The 13025-nt window shown below is 40.5% G+C and overlaps 1 long non-coding RNA gene across 2 annotated transcripts in view; it reads left to right on the top strand.

Annotated features, from left to right (window-relative positions):
• The first annotated feature begins 6643 nt into the window (after nt 1-6643).
• LOC131920769 (uncharacterized) overlaps nt 6644-13025 on the top strand; it is a 42902-nt gene continuing 36520 nt past the window's right edge. Inside the window, exons 1-3 of one of the 2 annotated variants that reach the window (XR_009381763.1) lie at nt 6644-6874; nt 10046-10218; nt 11515-11565. This is a non-coding gene — a long non-coding RNA (uncharacterized LOC131920769). Of the gene's footprint in view, nt 6875-10045; nt 10219-11501; nt 11566-13025 lie in introns of both variants that reach the window. The other variant, XR_009381762.1, reaches the window with a different exon arrangement.

Raw genomic sequence — 13025 nt, 5'->3', positions numbered from 1 at the left:
GCTGTCCTGGAAGTTGCTTTGTAGACCAGTCTGGCCTCAAACTCAGAGATCCACCTACCTCTCTACTTCTGCCTCCCAAGTGCTGGAATTAAAGGCATGCACAACCACTGCCCAGCTTGACGATTTCTTTTAAAAAATTAGTTATATTTATTTCATTTTATGTGTATAAGTGGTTTACCTGCATGTATGTCTGTGTACCACGTGCATGCTGGTTGCCTGTAGAGGTCATAAGAGGGCAGTAGATGCCCTGAAACTGGAGTTACAGACAGTTGTGAGTCACCATATAAGTGCTAGGAATTGAACCTGGGCATTCTGGAAGAGCAACAAGTGCTCTTAATCACTAATCCATCTCTCCAGCAGCATATAGTCTTCATTGTTAATGGAAAAGAAGCTCAATGTTAATCTTTTAAAAATCATTTATAACCACAAATTTAACATCTTATTCTGAACATAATGAATCTTAGTCACAAAGAAAAAAAAGTATTTTAATTGAGCACCAAAAAGAAATGTATATATGAGATACATTTCAGTTACTAAACATCTCTTGGGGCCCCCTATGACACTGTTTAAGATCATTTTAAAAATATTTCCCAGCTTTAGACATAAAACTCTGTCCTTACCTACCAGAAATAATGGCTACCAAGAGACTTATCTGAATGAATACCTAACTCTCTTTTTCAATTGATTGTTTATCATTCTACTATCTTCCTCCTGTTGGTTTATAAAGTGTATGCAAATAATGTATGCAGCTGTGTTAGAATCAAATCTTCCAAGTCATCTTCACAAGATTGATGTTCTTAGCATGAATCTAGAATGTACATACATAGTACACACAAGGCCTAGGAGAAATGCCATAGGCTGGGGGTACATGCTGTGGGATGGTCTGTATGTCAAATCTGTTGCTCTGATTGGTCAATAAATAAAACACTGATTGGCCAGTGGCCAGGCAGGAAGTATAGGCGGGACAAGGAGGAGAGAATTCTGGGAAGTGGAAGGCTGAGTCAGAGAGACTGCCAGCTGCCGCCATGACAAACAGCATTTGAAGATGCCGGTAAGCCACGAGCCACGTGGCAAGTATAGATTTATAGAAATGGGTTAATTTAAGATGTAAGAACTAGATAGCTAGAAGCCTGAGCCATTAGGCCAAACAGTTTAAATAATATAAGCGTCTGTGTGTTTATTTTATAAGTGGGCTGTTGGACTGCTGGGGTTGGCAGGACCTGGAAAGAATTCTCCAGCTACAGGTACAGGCTTTAATCACCAAAAAACTTAGGTCCTAAAAAGAGAAAGAACCTGAGTACCCATCTTAATGATGGAAGAGTAGGCCAAATGAGTGTCCACCTGTCTAATGGGGGTATCCATTCCCAGGAAAGACCTCTGCACCCCACCCCCAAATTCTATGGTTCCCAACACCTTTCTTTCCTTCCACTCTTGTGAGTCTGAGTCCTTCACAGAACTGAGCACATCTAGAGAGGAGCAATAATGAAATGCAACAGTAACTTTCTCAGTCACGTGGTAAGCTGGAGTTTCTAAGTCATACATCCAAGTCCTGCTCTCAATTTCAACCAGTGTCCTGAACAAATTACAAATGCTCACTGGGTATGCACTGTTGATTTTCTGACACTCTCTTTTTAGTAAAATTCAGTTAAAGACAACTTTAGTGATCTAGGTTCTCATGGCTCCAGTTTTACTTCATAGACAGGCTCACATAAGAATAAACTCACTATTTAGCCCTCTTCCTGTGGTTATGGCTGTGAGATGTTTGAGGAATCTATGTTTTGGGAACATCTGTTTTCACATTCTCACTGGGAAACAGTGGTGCTTTCTGGATGAAGATGTTTTTCTTAGTCATTAGTAGTTGACTAATGTCAGAAATGACAGTGCTGATATCAGGCAGCTTGTCCTGCTGCCTGAGAGATTTAAGTTTGCTGCATGAAAATAGCAATTTGAAGAGATGAAAGTTTAGCAAAAGCTATAAATAGCCGCAGACACTCTTGTCATTATACTTAACTACAGCACCACACCCCACTTCCCTTTCTATTCTCTGTCATTAACTACTCTATCTGCAGTAAAACTTGTTCAGTACAATCAGAAGGAACAGTGAAACCATGGTTCCGTCAAAGGATCAGGAAAGAATGGATCCTCTTTGACACACTGAGAATAAACCTGACTATCAGTACTATCTACTCACCGAGGCTCTCCTGGAGCTCCCAGGCTTGGCCTGTAACACCTCGAATCCTCTTCTACCTCCCATGCAATTTGTATCTTATAACTTGTATCATATATAACTGATATATATATATATGTACACATGATCTTATGAACAAAGTGGTCACAGGAAGGCATTGCTTCCTTGAGTTTATAAATGAGTAATTTTTTATATATTTACTCTACAAATCATAAAAACGACTTCTTTTGAATATCCAAACAGCATATCTTATGTGTTCCTAAGCTTCTTCCCCTAACACTGGGAGTGAAGTGCATTTCTAGAAGCATTGGTTCTGCAAGGCATGTCCAGAAGGTTGAAGATTTTAAAGTTGGCATCTTTCTATAAGAACTCAGTGAGTATTCTCTAAGGCAGAAAGAATCATTACTAAACTCTTGCAAAGATAGAGAATTGCCTTCTGAAATGCATGAGTGTTCATTTTAACATACATTTTACTGCAACATAATTGAATACAGAAAAACCCAGACAACGGTGTAATAAGTACTCACAGAGTCACGGCTAGACCATAACTGAACCTGTTCACAAATGAGAGCACTTTGCCACATGTTCTTCTAATCCTTGTCTTCTTTAATAAAGTCTATTTATTGATTTATTTAGATTGGTAGAACATCATTTATTATTTTCTTCTCTCATACACTGCATCCCAGCCACAGTTACCCTTCCTCCTCTCCTCCCAGTCTCTCTCTCTCCTTCTCCCTTCTCCCCTCTCCCCTAGATCCACTCCTCCTTTGTTTTCCTTCAGAAAAGAGCAGGCCTCCCAGTGATGTCAACCAAACATGACATATCAAGTTATAATAAGACTAGGCACAAACCCTTGCTGTGGGAGGCTGGATGAGGTAACCCAATAGGATGAGAAGGGTCTCAAAAGCAAGCAAAAGAATCAGAGGTAGGCCCCACTCCCACTGTTAGGAATCCCACAAGAATACCAAGCTATACAACCATCACATATATGCAGAGGACCTAGGTCAAACCCATATAGGCTTTCTGATTGTTGTTGAAGTCTATGTGAGCCCCTGTGAGCCCTATTTAAAGTTATTTTAACATAAAAAAGCCAGACCCAACACCATTGTTAGCTTTCACCTTGAAGCTACATTATTTGCTAATATTCTTACTTGTATGTTGACCATCTTGTCTTTCTGGGAAGCACTTTGAGAGCAGCTGCTCAACTGCCTTTGTTTCTTCTCCTCATGATTGGCATAATCATGGATATAGTTTGGGGATATAGTAGATGCTCAGTCCATATTTGTTGAATAAATGAGTGAATGGAACCCTTTCTCTCGTGATCCTTCTTACTTCCACGCATTTTCTTCTTATTGAAGTCTAATTGGCTAATAGAAGGGCTGTTTTGTTTGTTTTTCTCCTCTTCTTCTTTCCCAAGACGTGGACAGATGTCCTGGTTATTATTCTTCACCAGCCAGGAGTCCTTGGGTGCTGGCCCTTTTTCCTGATGCTGTAAGTGGATGTACCTGACACCTTCTGTGCTCTGGAAATAGATGCATGCAGCACCCACTGTTGGTGTCCATGATGGTTGTTGTGGTTTCTAGCATCAAGGTTTGCTTAGAGCCTTGTGAAAGAACAAGTTCTTTTGAGAGGGTGTCTTTAACTGAACATGCCAAGCTGCCTTTTCCTTTCTGTTGCCATGATGTGTTGGAACTGGGCCCTCAACCATGCAGTCCCTCTAAGTCCTCTCATGGAAAGTAAAGCAGAATTCCCAGCCTTTTTCAAATTACCTCTCTTTTCTGAATTGTCTACTACATCCATACATAGCTCTACCTGAAGACAAAGCCAGTGTAATGTGAGAAGATCCTTGACCATGAGTGTTATCCTCTCTGGTCTTCTCCTCCACATCATGAAAGGTGAAAGGCAGACCAAGTGACCATTGTCTGAAGTCCCCTGGCTGGCTTTAGATCCTAGGTCACCCATCTACCACCTGTGTGATCTCGAATGAAGGTGTTTGGTCTTCTGAGCTTAGTCGACTGATCATCATCCTTAACAACAGTGTGAAGTCCACAGAGTTGTAGAAAGGATCAAGTGAATTATCCATGGGAAGCATATAGATGGGGCCAGAGAAAGAGTGGATGCATTAAGTTGTTCTGAATTCTGAATTGTACTGACTTTAAGAGGAGAGGCACTTTCTTTGAATGGCCTCAGAAATCTGGGAATTCTTAGGGAGGTAAACTGAGTCTCAGCATCATTTTGAGTTCCATATTGTGATCAACTCCAGCAATATTGAAGACATCTATAAACTAGGAGAATTAAACTCAACAAGACTAGATATAGTAGCCGGGCAGTGGTGGTGCACGCCTTTAATCCCAGCACTCGGGAGGCGGAGGCAGGCGGATCTCTGTGAGTTCGAGGCCAGCCTGGGCTATCAAGTGAGTTCCAGGAAAGGCGAAAAGCTACACAGAGAAACCCTGTCTCAAAAAACCAAAAAAAAAAAAAAAAAAGACTAGATATAGTAAAACTGCAACTATTATATGAGGAAATAGTCAAAGGTATATAGCCAAAATCATGATTGAAAACGAACTTGATCAAAGTGTATCTGTTCTCTGAATAGTGGCCACTTTCATAAATAACTTTGTGTTTGTAAGTTATACCATTTTTTTTCTTAAGGAAGATCCCCATGTTTTATCCCTCCTGCTTGTGAAATCTGAATGTGTCCCTAAATTATCCTTAATATTTTTTAATAATAGATTACTTTGAGAATCTCATGGATTCTATGCAGAATATGCACACCTAATCCATTTACAAAGGAAGTGAAAGATTGTACAATTCTAAGACATTCCCTCATTCTCTTAAAGATCATTCATGGACACCATCTCCCTCCTCCCAGAGTCCAGATTTTAAAGCACTATCAACTGAGTACCATCCCATACAGAGCATCTGTTCAGGAAGCTCACAGTATCCAGCTTGTATTTCTGCACAGAAGCCTCAGCATCTTATCCCCTTTCCCATTTCATTACCCTCTGCTTCTTAAGCTTCTGTGTCCTTCTGAGTCCCAGACAATGGTCATGGCTTTGGAAAACTGATTGTATGGTAAAGGCATAGAGAGACTGAAGAGCTCTTACCTGTGGAGTTTCTCTAGAGCAAACATTCCTTAGGAGAAATGTCACGTTTATGAGGAGTAAAGAGAAAAGAGGAAACCCCCTTTGACAACTACTTCAAATAAGGCTGTTGCTTCTACACACTTCCATAGCAACTCATGTTTATGTCTAACTTACCACAAGGCTCATGTAATCTGACTATTTGTCTCACTCTCAAGTTGCTGGGTGTTGGCAAAGAGGATCTATAGTATTCACCACGTAAATCAACTTTTAAAATATGTCAAGGTGATCATTGACCATGGACTGCAGAGGTGAAGACAGTATGGAACGCAAAGGCTTCTTCATCACTCTTAATATATTTTCAATAGTACCTATGAAGGCAAAATATTTTTTCAAGATGAAAATAATCAGAGCATGCTCATTACTAATAACTTGTATTCCATTTAACCTCACATTCCAAAGAGCTACCCAATGTAAATTGATGACAAAAATCTAAGACAATATAATGTCCAGGAATATATCACATTTTTGAAATTGAAGCATAAGCATTTATGCCACTTATGCTTACGTGTTTACATTCAACCCAATATTATTGGTGGGTGTCTTACAGGTACATTGAGAGTTTTAATAATTAAATATGATTGGTATCTCAGGAAATGGTACACTCTTATACTCTGGGATTCACATAGCTTTCCTGTAACAAAAATGAAGACTATTCCTGAAGCAAGAGCATCTCAGACACCCAGTCAGTTGCACAGCCAGACTAAAACAATTATGTCTGAATGTATATTTATCCCTGGTTTGCCACCTTAAGACTTACAACCTGAGAGCCACCTTAATGCTCAGGAATTTCCTGTAATGAGTTTAACCTCCAGTTAAAGGGAGTTCCCAGAAGAGGCCCTAGATATGGAACAGAGTCCAGGTCTTTATCACCTGACGTATTTTCACACTCTGTTCTCATAGGGACCTTACAAGACAGTCACCAACAATTCAGAATGGGTTCATCGGTTGGTTCTCCCTTATATGTTTGCTTTGAATTTACAGGAGTGAGTGTGCGTGCCTGAAGCCTAGTGGCTTAGAGCCGAAAAGGCCTCGGGAAGACTTTTGCAAGCTATGTAAACCCCTTGAGCCTCAGTTCCTCAAGTATAAAATGGAAAACAAAACAAAACAAATAAAAAAAAAAAGCCCAAAGACTATACGACCTCACAGAATTGTCACAAAGATCAAATGAGTTGATGCATCCAGAGTAGTTGGAGAGTGTTTGACACCGGAGTGTTAGTTGTTAACTCTATGACTATTGCGTCACTGTAACATTCCAGCCCTCTTACGCGATGCATAAACCTGGCTTATGACAGTAAGTGGAACGGTGAAGGGAAAGCGCCTGCCCAGAAGGGGAGCTGCCCTGTCTCTTAAAGCACTGGAGGTTTTGTAATAAAGTGGGGGAAATGATTTAAGCAGAAACTCTTGCGAAGACGGGAGCCCTTGAAAGTACAGGTGCATCACCCCATCCCAGCTGATGAGGTCCTGGGTCAACCAGAGAGCGAATGAACAATCTGTGGGGTGTTATGGAAAGTATGTGTAACCCTAGCGTAAGCAGCCAAAGGTAAAATTTTCTAGGTACTTGGTAGTCCTATGGGCTCACCAGTGGGATGGAACTCTAGCCTTTGTCTGGGAGTCTGAAAGCACAGTGGCCAGGTTCTGGCTCCTGGAAAGATCTGTTTGACACACGGGTCCCCTGTGAAACTGCTAATGCTGAGCTCCCCAAATCTACATAACCTTCCCAGAGTTCATCTTACTAGCCTTTCGTGAAGCACTTGTTTTGAAATATTCCCCTCTCTTCATTCCGACAACACGGTGCTCTCTGTCTTCCTCTCTACCCCTTGCTTAACAGCCTTGCTGATGGCCTCCACATTTCTAGTTGCTGGGGTTCCTCAGAGCTTTGCTCTGGGTCTCTCTCTCTCTCTCTTTCTCTCCCTCTCTCTCTCTCTCTCTCTCTCTCTCTCTCTCTCTCTCTCTCTCTCTCTCTCTCTCCTTCTGTGTGTTTCTCTCTGAGTCTCTCTCTGTCTGTCTCTCTGTCTCCATATATTTTTACCAAAGCAACTTGACTTATCCTCATGATTTAGATACTATCTGTAAATGACAGATCTTGCACAAGTTCTCATCTGTATTTTTACCATATGAATCAATTTACTTCCTGACTGACTGCCATTTTTTGATGTTTCTAACAGAGCAAGTGCATAAGCAGGCTTTGAAAATCTCTCTATTGGCCAGATGTAGTGGCACATGCCTTTAATCCCAGCGGAGGCAGAGGCAGAGACAGGCAGATCTCTAGGAGTTTGAGGCAAATCTGGTTTACATAGGAAATTCCAGGACAGCTAGAGCTCAAAAAAATAAAGAAAGAAATAAAGAGAGAAAGAAAGAAAGAAAGAAAGAAAGAAAGAAAGAAAGAAAGAAAGAAAGAAAGAAAGAAAGTCTTATTTATTCCTTCCTCTGCCATTCCAATCTTAAAGAAAGACAAGAGAAACCTGGAAATTTACCTTAATTAGTTCTCCATTAGGCTCTGCTTTTGAGAACCCTCTAGAATATATACTGCTACCATCATAACTCAAGCAACCACTGTCTGCTATTTGGAGAACTGGCAGCTTTCTAAATTGCATCCTTTTTCTCTGTCCTGGCTTTCCCTCCATGGGAAACTGGTAAGTCACTAAGTCTATCCACTGAATGGAGAAATATACATGAATGAAGAAAAGAAGTCTAGAATTTAATTGGGCCCACCAAAGACCTGGAGCTGTTCCCAAATGGCTCTCTCTGCTTTTTGATTTCAGTGTGAATGATACCCCTTTGAGTCAAAATAGTGGCTTGGCTCATAGACAGAATTCTCAAGGAACAGTGCCTGCTTTTGTGTTTCCATTTCAGCCCTGTTATCATGCTTAGATGATTTTCTTCAAATGCTGCTTACTCTCCCGGGCACTCAGTTTCACTTAATTGTCCAATATTTTCTACTCACTGTGCTCTCTTTCTCTCTCTCTTCCCCTCACATCGGTCACCCACTCATGTCCACATAGTGTTGACTTCACCATCGTTCAACACCGCTCCACCCACAGTGTTTCAACATGAAATTCCTCTCTCTCTCTGTAATCTTCTCTTCCCCCACCTCTTCCAGTTCCTAATACCTATGCTACTGGCTCTTTAGCCTCACCAAAGCCTCAAGTCACCGGTCTCCTCCTCTTCTGGAATTCCATTACTCCTTTTCTGGAAGCAATAAGCTCTGGGCAGCCAGGAGTTCATTTTGAGGTAGAGGCCATGCTTTCCCATCCCTTGAAACAGTCCAGCATAGCAGCACTACAAGTGGCAGAGGGGACACAGCAGGCCATAAAACAAGGTCATACTGTCAACTTCAGTGGCCCTGCTGCTGCTGAATATTCCTGAGATTCACTATTTTTTGTGAAGTAAATCTTTCACTCATGCTGAACAGAGGAGCTTTTCAATCTTCACTAGTGCAAATAATTTGGATAAAGCATATGTAGTACTAGAAAAGATTTTTTTTATATATTAAATTTCATGTACATCTTTGTCACCAAGAAAATAATATGACTAAACACTGAGGCAGTAAATTCTAGAGAAAGATTACGGGTCGTATTTACATCATATTTACCACATGCTAGGAACAAAGCCCCCTTGTATACTATTAGTTTATCCCTTTTCACAAGACAGGAGTGCACTATTATCTTCTCCATTCTGTAGGAAGAAACTCAGGGTAAGTTTCCTGACCAAATCACACAATTTGAGCTCACACTTGTAATAATAAACTTTTAAATCTAACTTCACTCATATCATATGTTGAATATAACCAAATAGAGTAGTTTGTATAGTATCTTACTTTAAAAAATCATTGAAAAAGCCTAATACTGAAAAATGAGCAAATAATATCAGATTAATATTCTTGGCCCCAAACCACCTGAAGGCCAGTGGAATGGTTCCATGGGTAAAGGCACTTGCTATGCAAATCTGGATCGCAATCTCTGAGTCCCCTGGTGGAGGACAGAACCAGTTCATGGTACTATCTTCTAACTTCCACACATACCATAGGGCACACTCAAGCCCACACTGGCACACACATAGAGTAATAATACATGTCTATTTTTTTAAAATTAGGAATCAGCTGATTATTTTAAAATAAAGGACAGAGCAGAATTTAAATACCTGTCCTGAAGCCAACGTCAATATTAAACACCTACACACGAACTACATGTAACTATGCCTATACGTACTTTATCTGATATTTAAAACTGTATTTTTACATTTTAAAGTGCATTTTATTTATTCATTGTGGGTGTGTGTTTGCACATGCACATTCATGCACATGGATGTGGAAGTCAGAAAGCAACTTGGTGGAGTTAGTTCTTTCAGTCCATCATGAAGGTCCCAGAGAGAGAGCTCCGGTTCTCAGGGTATCTTTATCCACTGCGCCATCTTGCTGGCCCAAGTGTAGGATTTTAACGTATGTATTTATACAAGCACGCAATCCAATCCATTGAACTAGTAATTTTAGCTTGTAATTTATTTGAATTTATTTAACACAAATGAAGTTTGTTTGTTTTTCACCAAAGTTGTAATAATTTCACCATTTGAAAACCATTCTCTTTCTATGGCTCAGCATGGTGAGTTGCTGGGCTTGATGCCTGATGATTAAGTTCGAGGTTGCTTTGACTATTTTCCAGTTGTCTGGCTTCTGCAAGCCGCAGAAGATCCGTGAGTTTCATTTCTCTCACAGGCAAAGAGAAGATAAAGATGCCTTCTCTGCCAGTTCCACAGGGAAGGAGAAGGGTCAAGCAAGATAAGGAGTATGAAAGCGCTTCCCAGAGCTCTACACACATCGTGAGGGATCAGTTCCGTACCACCTGACAGTTCACATGAAGGAAATACTGTCCTCCCCAGGGAACAAAGGTACAAAACTCAGAACTGGAGTAATGTTCCTTAAACAATGTAAAGACAAAACGTATTCAAAAGCCTCTATAAGACAAACATGAAACTTTGAAATGTTCCTAGTTTTTATTTTAATTGGCCAATCAAGAGGAAGGAATTTGCCCTTTTCTGTTTTTTCTTTTGTAGAATAGAGTTGGTTTAATACTGAAAGAAAGCTCAAGGCCCATGATTTCCTTATTCACTGAGTCTTTTTGTTTTAATCTACAATACAGTTATACCAGTGATATCAAGAAAATGTTTTCCTTTACCTATAAAAGAATATGTCCTTTTGTGGTTGCTGAGGGATATGAGTTTGAGGAGTAGTTCGATTTCCTCTTAACAAGGTTTTACTTTCTAAGGGTGATTTTTCACTGTCCTTGTTAAGCAATAGGAGCTGTCTGACCTGCTCAGGGCAGAGCTGTCATCTAGGACAGGAAGACCAGACAAAGCCACCATGCATGCGCTCTTTCCTGTTCAACTCATCACAGCATCACAGAGACGTTGAAGTCAGTCACAGCAAATGAAAACCATGGATCACGAGGCATCAAATTGTCTTCATAGAATACATTGTCTGTGTTTCTTACTCTCAGCCACGGAACCTACTATTCATTTTGTAATAATAATTTTCTAGATATATATATATATATATATATATATATAATATATAATATATAAAATGACACTATGGCGAAAAATAAAATACCAGACAAACAATATATTATACAATTAGACAAGCGAATTCAGCCTTAAAATTGGAATAGTTTGACAATTATCCGCATACTATCTTACAATGGTTTACGTGATAGTGGTATTGGGAGAAGAAATAATTCGATTCTGGGCAAAGATGATCCCATAACTTCGATTAGGAGTTAAAGTAAAAAGAGAGCCATGTAATTACATGTTCAAAAGCTACGTTGCAGTGAGAATCAGAGTTCACTATCAGTAATGCCATCATCATCTCTGACATGGAGATAATTATACCTGCCATACTGTGAGAATCAAATGAAGGATCTCTCATTTATCAGAGATTGAAAACCTCTGTTCAAGAAAGGGGCCTAGATACTATCAGATCCAGGAGTGTTTGAAATAGCCTCAGTTTTTTATTAACTTAAAATCTAAAAGGTGAGAAAGGCTGGAAGTATTGAGAGTCATAGACGTTTAAGTTATTTGGCACGGGACTTTCTATTTCATTAAAATATAATTGTATCTACTTTCCCCTTTTGTCTGCTCCCTGTATCCGCTCGGGAGTCATTTTCTGCATGAAGGGGCTTTCTGCAGAACATGAACAGACTTGAGAGTGAAGGCCCCAGCCCAGGCAGGAAGGCTCAGGTGAGTTATTCTTTTAATGCTCATGGAGCATCGCTTCCTTGTGTTGTGTTCAGGGAGCTTCTGACGGTGGAACCCGTGGTTATAGGCTGGTGCTAAAACAGAAAAGATTTTCACCGCTCACCTCTTTTTCTGTCTGCTATGCTTCTCCTGGTCAAAAGATGGCAGTGTGCTGGAGAGTGCAGGCTTGCTTTCTAAGTCTGAACTGAGAAGCTGTGGCTGACTGTGGTACCAATGAAGAATGTTGGCTTTGCCAAAATCTTAAGAGTCAGAACCTCTGAGGTGGCGGCCTCACTCCCCAAAAGAAATGCACAAGCCTGTTGGCTTCCTCACTTTCCTTTGATGAGGAGCTCAAGACACTGGCTGATCAATTATACACTTCAGGCATAAATCAACACATTTATTATTTCACTCCAGAAATAAACATGCAGCTAGCTTCCAAATTCCAAATGCAATCCATGACCTTTTTTGTTGTCGTTGTTGTTGGAGCCATTGCCTTCCCTCACTAATGAGCTGAGAAATGTTTCTTGAAACATTCGCTTTCTTTTATTTTATAAATACTTGTAATGGAGAAACCTGCCTTCATCTCAAATTTCTTGTGGCTGTGAGTGTGTGTGCTGGTGTGGGTAATGGATGTGTGAGTACGTGTGCCAGTTCATGCATTTGAAGGTGCGTGTGAGTCCATGTTTACGTGGAGGCCACAGATCAACCGCAGGTGTCTATCCTCAGGAACCACCTGCCTTGTTTTCTGAGACAGAGTTTCTCGCTAGGATCTGGTACTTGCTGATTTAGGCTGGGCTGCCTAACTATGAGCTCCAGAGATCTGTCTGAATCTAAATCTGCCTCCTAAGTGCTGGGCTCGCAAGCATGTTACTATACCCCAGCTTTTCCATGGGTTATTGTAATCAAACTTATGTCCTAAAGCTGTGTGTTAGCAAGCACTTATCAACTGAGCCATCTCTCAACGATCTTCACAAATTTCTTTTTAAATAAATTATAATGAAGACATTCATAAAAAATGAGAAGCTTTGGCATATGCATAAAGCAAGTGGGGGCACCTTCCTCTGGCTGTAGATTCCTTCCTCTTAGAGCTGAAGTTCAGCGTCACCAGATACCAAACCTAGGTCCCAAGCACTGCATGGGGATCACACCTCCCCCCAGACAAAGTCTCAGACATCCACCCAATCCTTTGGTTCTTCCTCCTCTAAGATTTTCTAGTGCTTTTCTCCAAGGCTACCTCTTTGTTGGAAGAGTCTAATCAATGCCTGCATTAACCAGGCCTGGTAAGGTACACTCTGTTGCTCTTCTTTGGTTCATTTATACATGGAGCTCTTTCCATGCATCTATCTGTCTGTCATTTGCCAGAGTCTCCAGCATGGAAGCATCCTTCAAGGTCAAGGTTAAGGAGAGACCAGTAACAGTAATAATAATGCTTCAGACAGATGATCACTGAGAAGAAACAA

The sequence above is a fragment of the Peromyscus eremicus genome, chromosome 10, assembly GCF_949786415.1.
Source record: "Peromyscus eremicus chromosome 10, PerEre_H2_v1, whole genome shotgun sequence".
Classification (NCBI taxonomy): domain Eukaryota; kingdom Metazoa; phylum Chordata; class Mammalia; order Rodentia; family Cricetidae; genus Peromyscus; species Peromyscus eremicus.
This window is presented reverse-complemented; position numbering and strand designations above follow the sequence as displayed.